This window comes from Protopterus annectens, chromosome 3.part1, assembly GCF_019279795.1.
Source record: "Protopterus annectens isolate FY-2018-M chromosome 3.part1, PAN1.0, whole genome shotgun sequence".
In the NCBI taxonomy this organism is placed as follows: domain Eukaryota; kingdom Metazoa; phylum Chordata; order Ceratodontiformes; family Protopteridae; genus Protopterus; species Protopterus annectens.
Window position 1 is genome coordinate 1075948571 of NC_056732.1, and position 19232 is coordinate 1075967802.

Here is a 19232-nt window from a genome sequence, read left to right on the forward strand (position 1 = left end):
GGGACCCTGTTAAGTAATTTGTTGTTATTGCTTTAAAAAGTGCTTTTTTAACACCATTTTCCTGGGTCAGTCTTTTTTAACTGCATGTAATAACCCCTCATTGTACTATACTGAGCTTTTTATCTGCAGCACTACAACATACTGCCACTTTTAAGTGTTTAAAAAATGTTCATGCTCCAACCTCCATGTTTTCAGAGCTTGCAGTCTTGGATATTTTCTGCATTTAAGTGCCTTTGCGTTGTGATTTTGCAACATTTTTTTCCTGGTCTGATGACACCTTGACTCTCCAGCTTCTGAGATGAAATACCCCAGTATAGACACTGTAGTTCAGATAAGACCTCATATGTGATCTTTGCAGTGGCATTGTCTCCATTTTGCTACAAGTGATGGGTTCCAGTGTTGCAGTGTTGCATAGTTGCTCTTTATTCACTCATCAGACTGGCTAGCCATACTAAGATCATATGCAAGTTTTTTTAACTTATTTCTTTTTTCTGTAATTATGCTGTCATCATATAAAGACGGCTTTCTGATTGTAAAATATGTAATTTTTCCATCAGTTGTTTTAGTGGAATTATAGCTATTAAGTTTAATATACTTGTGTTTATTATTACTGTATTCTAAGCCTCTGTCCACTTATTCACTGTGTCATATAGCCTCACCTTCTGATGATGTAATTGTGGGAGCAAACAGTTCATAGTGGGCAGACTTGGTGTTTGTACTTTGATGCAGATTTCAGTACCAAGTGTCACAGAATCCAGCATAATCCATCACTGTGTCAGTCATTCAGTAATGTATCCAATAAGTCTATAAATTAGTAAATGCAGTTATGTTCGAGTAAAAGGTAACAAAAAGAAAATGAAATATAGTAAGATTCCTAGTAAAGCAAATAGTGCTTGGTGTATGGTGTAACAACATAGCTGCAAGACTAATAAGTAATTGTCTGTTTATGGAATTATGGCTTTTGGGGGAAAACTAGGGGTGTGTGTGACCCATTCAATGATACCCCCCCCCCCCGAATTGTGTTTGCATGTGTTCTACAGTGAATGGATTAAAACTGAAAGGAACTGAGAACCTACTTCTCCAGAAAGCTGAAAATTGTCAACAGTTACCAAATCAGTGCAGTTTTACTGTATAAGATGCTAATTGTGTGTCCAAAGTGATCAGAGTAGCTGTTGTTCTCTTGCTTTTACTTCTGGCTGTAACAGTACTACCTGCCTTATGGCATCTAATGTTTGCCTTTGTGAGCCAAGTTAGCCACTGCCAATAGCCTCCTTGTAAAGATGTAACAATTTCTCCATGAAAAATGCATTGCCGTCCAGCTATAGGAGTTTTGGTCCATTTCTGCCTTTCTTTCTTAATGACTGTGATCAAGAGTATACAGCCTTCCAGTGACAGGCAATTAGAAATGTTTCAGAAAAAAAATAAAGCAGCTAATGCAGTGTCAGTGGTGCAACAGGTAGCACACTCACCTTTATTGCAGAATTTGTAGGTTCTATTCCCCCCACCAAGTAGATCAATTGCTGATACTGTAGTGCAGCATAAAGGGGTGCTCCTGAGTGTGACATCCTTCAGATGAAATGTTAAACCAAAGTCCCATCTGCTTGAGTTGATGAGAGCTCAACTGGATATAAAAGATCCCACAACACCTATTAAAAAGAGTAGGGGTCTTATTTATAATATGTGCAGTTTTCCACTTCTTTCCTGTATTATTATAAAAATCATAATTATTTTACTTTCCTTAATTAATATTATATGAGTTTCGGTTGTCATTGTCCTTATTAACAACATAAAATAATCTTATATCTATTTTACTAACATATTGCTTAGTTTATACCTGTAATATCCATACATAATCATATCTATATTTGCATTATTCACCTGTTTTATGCCTTAAAAAACTTCTTCATATTGTTTTTCCCCACAGTTTTGTAATCCTGATTGATACATTCTAAAAACATGTTCTGTAGTTACCACTTGGCCACAATATATACAAACTGTTTCACTTATTTTATATGGCATATTTCCTTTTACTGGTACTTTATTAATCATTAATCTCCAAACAAAACTTTTGATATTGCAATAGCTTACTACACCATGCATTTTCTACTTTTATAGCTTTAAGCAAGATTCCATACAAATTCAGTGAAGCAGCATGTACAATTGCGTTTATTAATCCTAAACCTCCATCTTCCTTACCCATATGTAAGACTCCTCTCTTCACTAGAGTCAGTCTCAAACTCCATATAAAAGAAAAAAATGCTTATAATATTTCTTTTCCCTAAATTATTGGTAACGTACGGATATTTGTTAAATACACTATCCTTCCAAGTATAACTGAATTAACCAAGTAAATCGTAACCTACATGTTTTCCTCCTTTGTGTCATATTCTTTTTCCATTGTTCTTCACTCACATTTTTACCAACAAATCTTATATCTAACATAGAAATTTCTTTAAAAAAAAATATAAATAAATAAATAATAATATATACATCTATAATCCATAACATCTACTTTCATAACATTGAGACCAAAACATCTAAAACCCATAACATTGAATTTCTTAGCATCTAACAGTACAAATCACATGAAAATAATGTCCCCTCCACATATAACGACATATAATGACACCAAACTAACAAACACACGTTTTACTACGTTTCTGCAGGGGGTTGATACAGTGGGGTTAGAAAATTTACTTTTTTCCACTGTAGTGCAATCTTGGAGTTGGTATATTTAATTTACAGGGGTTGTGGGGGGTGCAGGAGGGGCTTGCCCCCCTGCAGAAACATAGTAAAAAGTGTGTTTGGTAGTTTGGTGTCATTATATGTGGAGGGGATGTTATTTTCTTGATTTGTAGTGTTAGATGTTATGAAATTCGATGTTATGGGTTTTAGATGTTTTGAGTTTTAGATGTTCTGGTCTCAATGTTATGAAATTAGATGTTATGGGTTTTAGATGTTTTGGGTTTTAGATGTTCTGGTCTCAATGTTATGAAATTAGATGTTATGGGTTTTAGATGTTTCAAAGTAGAGACACACACACACACACACACACACGCATACATATATATATATATATATATATATATATATATATATATATATATATAAAACTTCCGAACTGTGAGGACTAAAAACCAAAAATAAAAAATAAAAAATGGAGTTGGACACCAAGCTAAAACTGATCCTGAGCGCTTTCGTTCAATTTATTTGATATATACAAACCTAGTATTATCTACCTTTTTAGCATTCCTGTATAATATTCAGTAGCCTGCTTTTTGAACCAATGAAAACCTAGTATAATCCACCTTTTTAGCATTCCTGTATAATATTCAGAAGCCTGCTTTTTGAACCAATGAAAACCTAGTATTATCCACCTTTTTAGCATTCCTGTGTAATATTTAGTAGCCTGCTTTTTTTTTTTGCCAGTAATGCATACTGTTTTTACACGGCTGGAAAACCACTCACAGGAGGACGTCAGGAAAATGATGGACTACAACGAAGCACACTACAGAAAACATAAAAGATCCAGAGCAACTCTGGCCTGATCTCTGTCAGAAATCACCCAGAATACAGATCAACCAGCCTAGACACGGAGACAAGAAGATGCCACAAACGCAAGAAGACCAAAACCACAGAGATGAAGGAGAGAGAGAGGTCAAGCCTCGGACCTGCATTGAAGCAGAAGATTCAAGCAAGTAATGCATACTGCTACTCTGATGAAGTTTGTATATATCAAATAAATTGAACAAAAGCGCTCAGGATCAGTTTGAGCTTGGTGTCCGACTCCTTCATTTTTTATTTTTTATTTTTGGTTTTTAGTCCTTACAGTTTTCTATGTATCTAGTGTTTATTCTTCCCAGCCTTTTCGGTCGCATTTAGCATATATATATATATATATATATATATATATATATATATATATATATATATATAGGTCTACTTCATATAATTGACAGCTCATTTGATCGACAGACTTTTCACAGAGACCAAAACACCTAAAGCTCAAAACACCGAAAACCTCTTTGATCGAAACTCAGAACACTGACACATGAAATTTAAAGCATTATGCCCTTTTTGCCACTGTTGCGCGATCCTGAAGTTAGAATATATAGTTGGGGGGTGGGGGGTGTAGCCCCTCCACATACGTCATACATTTCAACCATATACATGGATACTTTTTTATAGGTTCATAGGTTAGTACTAGGTTAACTGTCCTTTCGAGCCATTTTAAGCCTAGCCAATTATCCCTTTTGAGACTCAAACCATGTACCTCAGTGGCGGATTTAGGCATGGGCGCAGGGGCACGCGCCACCCCCTTTTAAAATGTGTTATTTTTTTTTTGGAAATCGGAAAAAAATACCACCAAAAATTATCCATTTTCCGGTTTCGACTTATATTTTTTTTATTACACTATGAAAAAGAAAATCCACTATGTTTTCCATTTCATAGTGCAGTAAAGAATATAAGTTGAAACCCAAAAATGTAAAGTACATTTGGCGGTATTTTTCAGATTCAACTTCTGAAGGTGCGTTTTTTCTTTGCAAAACATTGTATGATGTCGACAAACATGCCTACATCTCAAGATGCAATTGGTTTGCTGTCATCATGTGATTTTTCTAATGATTCTCCTCCAACAGCATCTCCCTAATTGAATTAGGCGTGTTGGTGGGTGCGAGCGTTGGGTGACACGTTTTAATAAATAGTAAGTTTACTTAAGCTTTTTTATTATTAATTTAATTTTAAACAAGTCCGACTTTGCAGAGTGTGCAGAGACCTGCTCTTCCAGTGTGAGCAAGTCACAGTTGTCCGCAATGAGGTATTTTTTTAAAATATTTTGAAGTAGGGGTTTTCAAGGCACTAATGCAGCACAATTGAGAGAGAGAGTACCGCGTTTGGCCTGCTGTTGAAACTTTCAAAGCCAAGGGCAGGCAGGATTAATCCGTAGTACAACTTGACTCTTCTCTCATGACCCACAGGTATTTTCAGCCATGACCCAAACTCCTAAGCAACACAGACAGTCAGTCGTATACAATTGCGTGTACATATATTCAGTTGATAATAATTGTGCATACATAAGGTAATGGTTACAGCAGCTATAAAGAAAAATACAAAGATAGTTTAATAGCTAACAATCCAATTACTGTAGTAATAATCTGCAGAATATTTAGAATATCTTTACATTATTTACAATTGCTGTAATACTGACATTGTGCTCGCCATTATCCCTATAATGTTTGCAGCTCGATTCATTGATGAGGTGATTTTACATGAAACAGACTAAGATACAGGGCAAAATCAAGGAGAGTCGAAACATATGCTTTCACTTCTAGACCTGGTGTCAACAGCAGTAAAACTAAATCAAAAGAAAAACTGTATATCCTGATGTGGAGAGGGTCTACTGTTACCACGGTCCACTGTTCTATGTAGTTGTGCTAGGACCACTTTCTAGTTTATTTTACTGGAGTAGCTGGAGGGAGATCAATAAATAGTAAACATTCGATTCTTATTAAAATATTTTATGAAAATATATGCTGGTTATTCTGGAAAGTGAGGGACTGTTTCTAAAAGAGATCAGGTAATCTGAATATAGAAAATTGTTTCATGTTGGTGATAGAAAGGTACCATATTATGTGTATGGATGCTAATATAGTATGTAAACATCATGTCCATGGCCCTGGCCTTCAGCACCTCCTACTGATTGTACATTTCTGTAGAAGTTTTCTTATGAATTCTGGCTGCAAATATTCTATTGTTCGGATAATTTGCTGCCTTGTGACAGGCTGTCATGAAGATGTCAAGTGAAGTTGATTTATTAGAATTAATTAATTTACAGTGTCAACGACCTCTGCTTTTACTAGATTTATTGTGCTGCAAAGGATTTAGTTGATTGTCAAGTGAATTTTACAAGGAGCTAAGAGCTTTTGGGAAAGAGAAGTTCTACTTATGCCCAGTTTGCATTGCTAGTAACACAGCAGATAGTATACTTGCTTTTGATGCAGAAGGCTGTGGGTTCTAATCCCACAGTATGTAGATGGATTGCTGATATGGTACTATGTTGTACTTTAAAGGGGGTAGATGCTGCAGTCCTGTGTAGATTCTCCTTTGGAGGAGATAAGTTTCATCATTACTAGGTAATCAGTTTGCCATCTATTCCCTATTGCAATATTACTAGCTTATCATTTTTTTAATGTAACATGGGCAATTTATTCTTCAAGGGCAACAGGCACTTTATTTGTAGATGAAACAATGAAAGATAAAGTTGTTTGCTAGCAGCAACTTCATTAGTTACAGATCTCTTTAATATGGATTTAGATGACTTGCATAGATTGCGCATATTTACTGATATTGCTGGGTTGTAATGATAGAAGTTTCAGTAGACTTTGATGGAAATGTTCTGAATTGGGCAGTTTTGTCATTGTTGCTTTATATATTAAATGTTCAAAATAATAAATTAAAAACATGCTCTAACAAATGTGCTGTATTATATAAGGAATATAATTTAATACAATCAAGAAGGTGAATCAAAGAACACATGTATGTCTGCATGCTCCTAAATATGTGTGCAAGTGGCGTATGATTTGAAAAGAGCCCAAAGTTAAACTTTTTATCCATCACTGGCCAGATGCATTTTCTTTGAATGTGAGTTTCAATGCTGTTTCAATGAATGTGAGTTTCAATGCTGTTTCAATGAATGTGAGTTTAAAGGGCAGAGACGTTTTAATGCTAAGTCTATTTTCATTGTGAGACTGTTTTCCTTTGTTTAGCAGATTTCTATTGTCAGTGTTTGTGCCATAAAATTTTAAAATAAATATTTAAATGAAATCCAGAATAGTAAATGTAGAAGTAAAGCATAGAGCAGTATGCACATTAGTGTTTATGGTAAATGGGGAGAAATGGCCATGTAATGGGACACTGAAATGACTGTGGGGGGTCTGTGTATTGGGAGTTCCATTTGACCATGATTTTTGTGAGGGGGGGGCTGCAAACTCAGACATTCCTGGGCAGCACAGACTCTAGCTGTGCCACTGCTTTTGGTTAAGTTAAAGCGCTATTGTAGAATATTGTGTCAGATATTTGAACTGAAGCCCAAAGATGACAGCACTTTATATGTTTGAATGTAAATATATCTCCCTATTTTTCTCTGTGGGGGATTTGCAGACCTAATGGTTCTTTTCTTCTGAACTGAGAATTTTAAATTTGTAACTGAATAAGAAAATACATAGTTTGATGGTTTTGTTTGGGCTGAACTGCCTATTGATAGACTATGTAACTGCAGTCAAAAACTGACCACAGTGTCAATTAAATTCTGTTTTATTTGACCCTAAATAGGTTATGAGACACTCATACTGGCCGACTTTTCAACCAACAGCCCTGATCCATCCATTCACAGCCCTCTTTTTTTTTTTTTTTTCCCCATTTGTGCACAAGGCATCGGGTTTTCACTTCAGCAACAACCCTAGTGTCCTTAGCAAACTGAAATGATGATTAAAAAATATAATTGAAATATAAAAGAAAAAATATATAATTGAAATAGATGCAAGGAAAAGAGAACATGTGAAAAATAATAAAAAATTAACTTACTTACATTTTAAGAGCGGTATGCACAGCAGCCAGTAACAAGTGATTGAACATGATTTTTAATTGGTCGTAGTTGTTTTAAAGTTTTCAGGTAACTCAATACTGTTTGTGTATATTCATGTAGCTCTCCTTAATATGAAAGTTTTACTAACAGCTGCATCTAGAAAGCCCATGTCATGGTTAATAATGCTGTAATTAAGAGTATATTGATGAATTGACATGATTCTGTATTTACAAGAGATATTTGTTAAAAATGTCATCATTAAATGTGTGACAGACCCATTTAATGTGGAACATGCAGTTTAAATAAAGTACATTTGAGAGGTTTATGTTGGGTTGGAACTGGAAAGAAACTGACACTTTCATTACACAAAACAAGAAAATTGAAGCTGAGTAGCTGATTAAGAATTGTAGATGTCTTGGGGATGGTAACAAAGGCAGAGTTGCAAGAATAGATGGAGGATGGGGAAATAAGGTAAACACTTTATTGCTTTGGAAAATGAGGTGGTTGATATCCTCACTGGCATGGATTTTATCCTGTGTAGTAGTTCCAGTTATACAGAATGTTTCTGGATTGGTAAGGAGCTTCTGTGATGGATGCCACATATGAGGTGAATGTTTTGTGCCTCTGAGTGCTTGAATGTGTTTTTTGATAATGCAGAGGTGAGTTATGGAAAAGGTGGCTGTATATGTGAGTTGATAGGAGCTTAATCAGTGACTGCTAATCATTTATGGTACCTAAGCATTTGGGAGTACATTTACCATTTGAAGTAAGAAATGTAGAATGCTTTGATGGTAGTATAGAGCTCATGTGATGAATGGTATGTCTGAGGTGAACATGCTGTGGCTTTAGGCGAGATTCTGACTTTTTAATAGTGCATAGGAGCTAGCTGAGCAATAGCCAGGGAACAGGAGGTTTGCATATCAGGACTGATAGGAGCTTAATCAGTGGTTGGTATTCATTTTATGTTTTTTAGGCATTTGGGAGTACATTTAACATACAGAGTAAGAGATTCGGTTTTGAATTGTTTGAAGGCACCTATTGGAATGTGTAGCAGAGAGAATGAGCCAGGGAAAGGTTTGACACATTGGGCAATAATTTTATTTTGCTTTCTTGACTAAAAATGTGTTTTATGGCATAACCTGCTTTTATCTGCTGATTTATGTGGGTGGCAAATATCAATGATGCATCTATCCAGAGGCTGAACTGTTGTTGCTAATGGTGTAAACTGTTTCATTAGGCTACTAAGCCAGAAGATATAGCAAACCTACTGGCTGAGCTTCAACTTTACCCCTCTCTCCCCCTTAACCTTCCCTCAGAAATACCATCTAATATAACCTCCCTGCTATCACTAGGGAACAAGGTCCTTGAGGCCAAGAACACTGCATCAATGGGTCCAGACAGTATCTCAGTATGCCTTCTAAATAGCATGAAAGTGACCTGCCAGAGCCTCTGGAATTGCTATTTAACTATAGCTTCTAAACAAGCTTTTTGCTGCATGAATGGAGAACAGAAAATTCATCCCTCTGCACAAAGGTAGGCCGTCTACAGACCCTGGAAACTACAGACCCATAAGTCTCACTAGTCTTGTATGTAAATCCATGAGAAGAATTATCATGGAAATGATCAACAGTGATATAGTAAACCTCCAAACACTGGATCCAACCCAGTTTGGTTTTGTCAAGGGCAGATCATGCCCACTCAACCTGGTAGACTTCTTTGAGAAGGTCACCAAAGCAATGGATGAGGGAAAAATCATTCATGCTGCCTACCTTGACCTGGCTAGGGCATTTGACACAATACCCCACTCAGGCATTGCTGACAAACTCAAAAGGTTGGGTACAAACTCATACGTTACCCAGTGGATAGCCAACTGGCTCAGACAGGACCCAGGAAGTTAGAACTGGGCAGCCACCTCTACAAATAGGCCAGTTACAAGTGGAGTCCCTCAGGGATCAGTCCTTGGACCACTCCTTTTTGGCATTTACTTCTCTGAAGTCAAGGCCAATGTCAGTGGTCTCTGGCTGATAAAAATTTGCAGATGATTGCAAATTAGGAGCTGTCATTGAATCTCCAGGAGGGGCTGACAGACTGGTGTCAGAGCCACAGACTAAAACTAAATGCCAAGAAATGCATGATAGTATCCTTCAGGAAGTCATCCACCCCTGGTAACTATCATATTGACAACATACCCCTTAGAGCTGAGCCAGCGGTCAGGGGCTTGGGAACATGCATGGATAGTAATCTAGCCTTTGACTATCATGTGTCTACAGTAGTGAGGAAATCCTATGCTGAGCAACTTATAAATAAAGGTATGGCATCTAAGTTCAAGGAAGTCATTGTTCCACTGTATTTGGCATTCAGAAGATCTGTCAACTAGAATACCCCTTTGGTATGTACTTAACTATGTCCGACCTCTCAACCTCTTAGAGCAAGAAATCTGGACAAAGGCATTTATAAAAGTGGGACAAAGGCCCAAAAGTAGGGGCATTTTTTAAATATTGCTCTTACAAACTTAGAAAGTTAGTAGAACAGGTTTTGTATTAGCATGACTTTACTGAAGGGTATGAAGTTGGAAACTCAAATGTCATTATTTTCTAACTTCAGTCTTTAGTGATTTGCCACTAATTTGCCAGAAAACCACAATTTTATGAAAAACAGACAAAAAATATGTGGCAAAAATCTGGACATTCTGGAAAAATTGTGCAGTTGAGAGATATGCCAGGCATATCTAACTACTGGAACGTCCACAGAGGTTCCTCACTAAAAGAATACAGGGTTAAGTAAAATGTCCTATGCAGACTGCCTTAAGGTTCTATCCCAGTATTCTGTCTCTTACATGCTTTTGAGGTGAAAGCTATTCCTGATATGCAGGGCATTGTCAGACCCCACTGTGCTGGACCTCCTGCATATCCACAAAACAAACAGTACCAGAATTACCTGTTCTAAAGACTTAAACCTTACCTGTGATATAAATTGGATCTGCTGGAGAGACAGGTATGTATCCCAGAGATTACCCAGTCTCTTCAAGTGCTGTGTGCTGCACAAGAATTACCTGTTTCTTCTGCCATATCTACAGCAAAATCATATGCAACTGAATGTTCATTGATGTCTTTCCACACGTCAGAGCTTCTTAAGATGGTCTTTTCACAACCAACAAACGTAGTGTCCCACTTGACCGCTTACACCCCGGTAGTCAACTAATCAGACTGTGCCCCCCCCTTTGCAAATTCCTGGATCCGCCTCTGTACCTTGTGTTTGTAAGGCAAATACATTAACCATTAGGCCATCCTCCCAACCCCTTATAACTGAAATGACTGTTTGCAGACAACAGTATTTATCTAAACAATGTGGGGGGCTCTGCCCTGTATGTGTAGGGCTGTAGGTGTCGATCATATGAAGTAGACCCATATATATATATATATATATATATATATATATATATATATATATATATATATATATCCCTCATAGCTTTACTATGTCACCCAGTCCTTACTGTTGTCTTTATTTACCTCATGCCTATTGTGTTTAAGCATTCATATACATAACATATTACTTTTTTCTTCCAGTCTTTGTTTTTGTAATCAGTGTAAAATATCATCTGCATAAGTCAGCATAACTGAATTTTTATCCCTTCATTAGTAATATGAGTAACATCTTTCATATGTATATTTACACCTCTAACCAATACATTCATAACTAAAGCAAATAGTATACTAATCATGAGACATCCCTGATGTAGGCCATTCTTTATAGCTATTTCTTTGCTTAATCAACCATGCACTAAAATTCTTTCTTTATTTTTGTCATATGCTGAACAACAAATATTCTTAATTTTCTCACTAATGTTATATTCTCTCATAATTGTCCACAAAATTTCTTAGTGTACTACATCAAATGCTTTATCTAACTCTGCTGTCATAAACGTTGTTTCCTCTTGCCTGTTTATAAAATCGGATCTAGGACTGTTGAACAAAAATTCAACAGTCCGAATCCACTATCACCGAACACACTTTAACGAAAGCGCTTTGACAGAAAAAGCGCTTTCGTTAAAGTGTGTTCAAAAAAAATAAATAAACATTACATTCACATTTTTGCAGGGGGGCAAGCCCCCCTGCACCCCCCATATCGCCCTACTTTTATATTCTCACTCCGAGGTCGCACTCCAATGGGGAAAAGGGAATTTTCCCTTATCCCCACTGTGGTGCGATCTCCGCAACAGGCATACTTACGCGAAAGTGCTTCTTCGGTGAAAAGCACTTACGCATAAGTATACCTGGCCATTTCACTTTCAGTGAATTGGCCGCTCGAGCATTATTCCTGGACCCATAAAATCATCCACAATTTCCATTACTGTTAATAAACATTCCTGGCATCTTTTTCCCCTTAAACTATACATGCCGTCTTTCATAGTATTTTTCATTTTACTTTCCATTCTTCTCTGAATTATTTTCATAAAGATCTTGTAGTCTACATTGTTCAGTATTAAAGGCCTCCAATTTTTGATTTCATTTTATCATCCTTTTTCCATATAAATTAAAATATAGGACTGCATAAATCTGTATATGTAAAACCTTTGTTTAACCACTTATTCGTAACTTTTAAGAAGCATTTTTTTCTGCCAAGCTGTAAAATTCTGATGGAATTGGTATCCTATTCCATCTGAAGTTGCAATGACTGTAAATTAACTTGTCCAAGTATTTTATTTAATTTATTAAGAAAACTTCATTTTCTAATTCTTTGTGTCTTTTTTAACATTCCATTCTTTTCTGTGAAACTCTTTTTGTCTTAAAATGTTTTCTTAACATAAATTATTACAATATTTATAATTTCTCCTGAGACACCTCTTCTCTATAATTTTTAATTTCTCTCATTATAATAGTTTTTTTTATTTAACTGTATTACTCAAGTAAGCAAATTAGGCTTCTATTTTACCTTGTAAGCAATATATTTGCTTAAATGTACTGCATTAATATAATTTGGGCTCAGGGGGCTCGTCTGAATTAATGCTGGCTTAGTCAAACTCAGAAACCAGCTCTAATGAGGTCCTGTTAAAAGGACGCCAGCTAAAGAGCATAACTGAATGCCTGTGTGCCTCGTATGGAGCATTAACGTCCCTACTAGAAGCCTAACTGCCAAATTACAGGCTCAGCAACTGTTTCTCTTTTTTTCTTTCTGTTTGCGGCTTTAAGGGCACCACACGGCTTATACACTGTGCTGGACACTATTTGCACAATATATTTACACTGTTAAACTGTTTGCTCAATATATTGTAATGTAAGCATATTTTTTTTGGTTACTGTGCCGGTTCCCCTTTGCTTAACTTGATTACTGGCTCAGCAGCTGTAAACCGTTATTGAACGAGTGAGACTCTTTCCATGCTATCTACTGCTACATTACAATAGTACGGGTAAACGGGGCTCATTTGCTGACTTTTGCTTGCTTAGTTAAGTCCAGAAACCTGCTCTAAAAGATGTCCTGTTAAAAGGATGCCAACTAAAGTGCATAATTGGATGCCTGATTTTTCTTGGGTAAATGGGGCACGTTTGCTGACTTTTGCTTGCTTAGTTATGTCCAGAAACCTGCTCTAAGAGATGTCCTGGTAAAAGGACGCCAACTAAAGTGCATAATTGGATGCCTGCATTTTCTTAAGGTAGAACTATGGTCCTTCTAGGAGCTTTACTGCTCAATTACCGGCTTAACAGGTAGTCTCCTTCCGTTTGTGCTTATAAGGACATCTCATGGATTACACATTGTCTTGGAAGTTGTTTTGCACAACATATTGTACTAGTTTGAATATTTAGGTAGTTGACTGTGTTACGTTCTCCTTGCTTATTGTTGAACATACTTTTTCATTATTGCTGTTTAACCCTTTACCTCAAAAGGAATAGGGTCTCTGATACAAAGCTGAGCTAAAGAATGAATGTTGTCTTTAAACAATGAAACCTATACTGTCTAATCTGTATTGTTTCTAGCCGTTATCTGCTGCTTTTACTGATATTCCCTAAAATCTACTCTACCTATACAACCTTGCTCTAGCTACATCTAACCCTAGCCTCAATCTAATTTCTGTGCTCTCTAGCACTAACCTTTTTCTGTACATATCGCTCTCCTTCTGCCTTCCCCCCTCCCCTTTCTATCTTCCTGCAACTTTACCTAACTTAGTGTTGTCTCTCTCTCTCTCTCTTCCATAGTAATCCATCCCGGGTGCTCCCTCCCTGCCTCAAAGCAAAAGGAATACCTCCAGCTACCTCCTGAAGACACCCTGACTTTGCCAGCCTGCCTGGTACTCAGAATACTACTGCTGAGAGGACCCCCCAACAAGATTGTGTTTAATGTATGCTGCTTACTACTAATTACACATGGACTTGTTGTACTACTTATTGTGTTAGTCTGCCCTCCCGTGCACACGTTGTAGCAGCCTACCGTAGACCATTTGCCCTCTCCCCCTCCTGTTCTCCATAACCAAGACTATATTTACACCTAAGATGGGTTTAAACTATAAATGCTGCTTGCTACCTCCCTCTACCACTAGGTGGCAGCATCTACCAATGTAAATCCTACTCGTACATTTTAATCCTGATAGTTATTTTTCTACAGAAAAATCAGTTGAATTTAATATTCTACGACTGCTTATATCCTCTCCCTCCATGCTAATCCTCCCTCAGTAAAGGTCAGCCTGCATTACATTTCCCAAAAACATTAGTACAAACCCTCTTAATACAGCCATTTAACTGCTCTTTACTGATACTTTTTCTGCTGTACTCACCTCTTATGCTGCTTCCCGCTCCATTCACCCTATGGGCTCACTCCGCTACCCCACCCTGCCCTCAATTCCTACCCACCCCAGCACACCTAGCTTTATTCCTCCCTGACTCCTCCCTCCCAGCCTAATTACCCAATAGCAGCTCCGCCCACTTAATTCCTCTCACCCACAGCTCCTTCATACTCTGTTCCATCTGTACACCGCCCAAATAATTATAGTCCCCTCCTCTTTTACTAAATTTCTATAAAAAAACTCCATCACTTTCTAAACCCTCTCTTCCTATTCAGCCTTCTCTAGTCTACAAACCTACATCTATCACTCTCCCTTTTTCTTCAGTATGCTCTTTTTAAGTCATCACACCCTCCAGGCCCCCTGCCTCCTCTCCTTGCTCCTAATTCCCTTATACTATGCTATCTCATATTCATCCAATGCTTGCCCAATATTACCTACAAAGACAACTACCATACATACGCACCTTCACCCTCAATCATATTCCCATTACCGCTCTGTCTCCTCATCTCTCATTCAGCCCAACACTCTGCACTTATTCCACCCTAAAATCCTCTCCTCTAAAGTTAAGCCACTGTCATCTACTCTAACCTTAAATCTACCCAATTTCATACCTAGCAAACCTGAATGGCTGAAGGATATTCCTTTAATAACCTAGTCCAAGCTGGTGACATCCTTCCTAACCCTGGTCCTACTGCCTCTATTGCCAACACCCACCAGTTATCATCCTCCTCCTACCGCAACACACTAAAGATTTTTACAATAAATGCACAAAGTCTTAATAACAAAGTTCACCAATTTCAAGCTTGGTTAAGCCATAACCAACCCGACATCTTAGCCATCTCCGAAACCTGGCTCAAACCTTCTATCTCCGACTGTGAGACCCTTCCCCCAGGATTTCATAGTCTTAGAAATGACCGACTAAACAAAAAAGGTGGCGGCTCTGCCTTAGTCTACTCTAACCTCCTTCCCGTAATTCCCCTCCAAATTCCAATTCCTCATTTCCAGAATACTGAACTAACTGCTGGACTACTAAAACTAAATAAACATAAAAATATCTGCATCATTGCCCTTTATATCTCACTTGGTAATAATATCGCTACACTCGAAGAAACTCTCCTATGGGCTTATACTAGAATTAACTACAAAACGTACATCCTAAGAGATGTAAATATTAACTGGAACAAAATCAACTACCACTCTCCCTCCCTAACCATTAACCTATATAACTTCACTCAATTAATCCTCACCATCACCCGACCAAACAAAATAAATCCTCCTGGATTCACCTTAGACTGGATCCTAGTCTCCGATCCTAATAAAATAACCAACTCTGGCACTATTCCTGATACCATTAGCGACCACCTCCCAGCCTTCATACATCACTCAACCAGCTCTTCCCCACACCAGCATCAATACATTTGCACTCGCAACCTCACTAGCTTCAACCCCACTACTTTCTCAAACATTTTCAAACAAATGAACTGGCAAATTCTAAACAACCTTCCTCTTGACAGTGCTATAGATTACTTCAACTCTGTCTTCCAAGATACCCTAAACTCCCTAGCCCCTCTAAGAAATAAAAGGATAAAAACTAAAACAGTTCCTTGGCTATCCAAAGAGACAAAACAGATCATGCACCAAAGAGATAAAATATGGAAACTTTACCAAAACAATAAACTGCCCACTACGCTGCTTCAATATAAACAGCTGCGTAACCTTGCAAAAAAGCTAATCACCAAGGACAAAAAATCCTACTACATCAAACTCCAGTCGAATAACAATAAAAACCCCAAGCTATTCTGGAATTCAATAAATTCTCTTCTCAAGCCAGGCTCCAAGAATAATCCCTGTCCTGACCCAAGTAAATCTGACCTTGAACTAAGCTCTGAATTTAACTCATTTTTCATAGAAACAATTTCTAACCTCATCAAGACGTTTCCTAACAATAACCCAACTTCCCTTCACTCCCCACTTTCTAACTCACCTAGTAACCCTCCCTCTCTGTTTCAGCTCTAACCCATCTCCACCAATCTTATAAAAAAACTTTTGGCCAAACTCAAACCTTGCTCTAATGCTCATGACAATATCCCCTCCTCCTTCCTTAAATATGCTGCTGATGGTATTGCACTTCCAATCAGCATCATTATTAACAGATCCATAAAGGAATCATATGCCCCTAAACTCTGGCACTCAGCCTATATTCTTCCTCTTCATAAAGGAGGCAAAAACACCAACATCTCAAACGTTCTCCCTATTGCTCTGCTCTCACCCATCTCCAAAATCCTAGAAAAATTCATCTACCTCCAACTTATGCCTTTCCTGACCCTAAACAATCTTCTCACTCCCACCCAACATGGCTTCCGCCCAGGCCATAGCACTATAACCACTCTACTCTCTTTCCTTGAAACTGTCAATCAAGCCCGAGATTCAGGACACTTAGTTTCTACTGTTTTACTCGATCTGTCTAAAGCATTTGATACTGTGTCCCACAAGCACCTTCTCTGTCATCTCTCTAACCTCCATCTCTCAACCAGCACTTTATCCTGGTTCTCCAGTTATCTATCAGACAGATCACAGGCAGTCAAATGGAAGGATTCCATCTCGTCCTTCCAACCTACCCCAACTGGTGTACCACAGGGATCTATCCTTGGCCCTATGCTTTTTAACATCTTCATCAATAACTTTCACACTGCTATTCCTGATGCCAAAATCATTCAATATGCAGACGATTCAACCCTAGTCTGCTCTGCCTCAAACCTCTCTGAATTGTTAACTAAAACCCAAATTGCTTTCTCAACAACCAAAAACTAGATGCGCCAAAACCACCGCTCTCTTAATGCAAATATATCAAAGATTCTACTTTTCCCTCCTACAAAAACCCTCTCCTATGATAAAAACAACTTCAAAGTCCATAGTCATACCAATTCACCTATAGAAGTGGTTCCTTCCGCTAAACTACTTGGCATTACCATTGATGAACACCTCAAATTTGATATCTACATTCAACAAAATATCAAGAAAACTCACCAAAAGCTAGGTATACTGTACAGGAACAATCGCTTTCTCTCCAACTCTACTAGGCATACTCTGTCCATGACTTATCTTCTTCCTTTTGAGCCCCTCTACTAACCAACCTGTCCTCCACTATCACCTCCAAAATAGAAAACTGCTACAACAAAATCTCTAAATTTGCCACTAACTCCAGAAATTATACCCATCATTGCCTTATCCTACAATCCCTGAATTGACTTGAACTCCCAGACTACCTCCAACTCACCGCTGCTCATACTCATATTTCACCCAACAAAATGTCCTGCTGTAACTAATCTCCTTCCCCCTTACACACCCAACAGAACTCTAAGATCTGAACATCAGAAATTAATTGCTGTCCACAGACCTAAACGTCCTGCTGGCCAACTTATCCTCTCTTACTCATTAAGCAAAAAATGGAATTCCCTTCCATCTACCCTAAGAACTATATCAAACTCAGAAAACTTTAAAAGCCAACTTTTCAAACACCTGTCCTCTAAATGGAAATGTACCTGCCTTCACCCTACCTAATCCATGCTAAGCATTTGCTCCCAGTGGGTTCTCTCTCTGGTTCCTAAGCTCTCTATTACTCTCTTAGATATCCTCCTGTGGGTCTATCTAATCTCCAGACAACTCCTTCAGCGTCTATCTCTCTATGCTTTCAACAACTCCTATAGCTCCTCTAACACGACTCAACCTTGCAAATATTGTAAATAGCATCCCATTTTAAATGTAAGTAAAGTGCATCCACTATTATTTATTTTTTATTCTACACATGCTCATACATACATTGTTGCCAAACCTAATACATTAGAGTGTTTCCTGTAATGAAACTGTGTAACCCTCAACTTCATTCTCAGTGAACTTTGTTAAATTTGTATGACACCAAATGTGTTAATTTGTAACTTTTTTGTATATTTTTATCTTTTATACTTATACATCCGTGGTGGTGCAGCGGTAGCATTGTTGCCTCACAGCAAGAGGTTCTCCAGTTCGATTCTCGGCTGGAGTGCGGGGAGTGCCTTCTGTGTGGAGTCTGCATGTCCTCCCCGTGGTTGGGTGGGCGTTCGAAAGACATGCGTAAATGGACGTGCCTTCATTGAAGGTTGAACGTCGAGCTGGCACCTCGGCTTTTGTGAAAATCTACTGCCAATCATTAGCGGACCGGAGTTCCGCTGTGGTGACCCCTAACTGGGAAAAGCCGAAAGACAACAACATACTTTTGTATCACTTGTATACTAACTGTATTATGCATCTTGGAGCTTTTCTCCCCGGGCCTCCACTGAAAACGGGTCATTTTGTCCCAGTGGACTTCCCTGATAAACTGGAAATAAAATAAAAAATAAATAAATGAAATAATGCTTCTTTAATTTTCTCTTGATTCTTTTCATAGATTCTCTGTTCTGTCACAAAATATTCTGTCACTTCTTTCCAAATCATTTAAAGCATCTATATACATCATCCTGTAATATTTTTTCCACTTTTCTTTCATCTGACTGCAATTCCAAAAAATATTTCTTGTATTTTTTTGAGAGAGAGCCATGACTCAGACCAGTTGTTATAACATACTCTAGTGGACATGTGACCTTTCCATAACTGTATAATTATTTTCTTTCCTTTTTCATTCATTAATTCCTCAGTTTTTCTGTTTATCCTTTTTCCCAATCTGATATACTCCTTATTTTCTTTATCTCTTTTCATATGGCTGAATGATGAAAACAAACTGTTATAAGCATCTCTTCTTCAGCACTATTTAAAGGTAGTCATACAATAAAACAGACTGTTTCTGTCTTATATATGCCTCAACATTATGTCCTTGAATTAATATTTCAAATCTTT

The 19232-nt window shown here is 37.7% G+C and overlaps 1 protein-coding gene across 1 annotated transcript in view; it reads left to right on the plus strand.

Annotated features, from left to right (window-relative positions):
• Nucleotides 1–19232, plus strand: part of LOC122798357 (mitogen-activated protein kinase kinase kinase 3-like) — a 749834-nt gene that overhangs the window by 664538 nt on the left and 66064 nt on the right. The gene's annotated exons all lie outside the window — the stretch shown is intronic.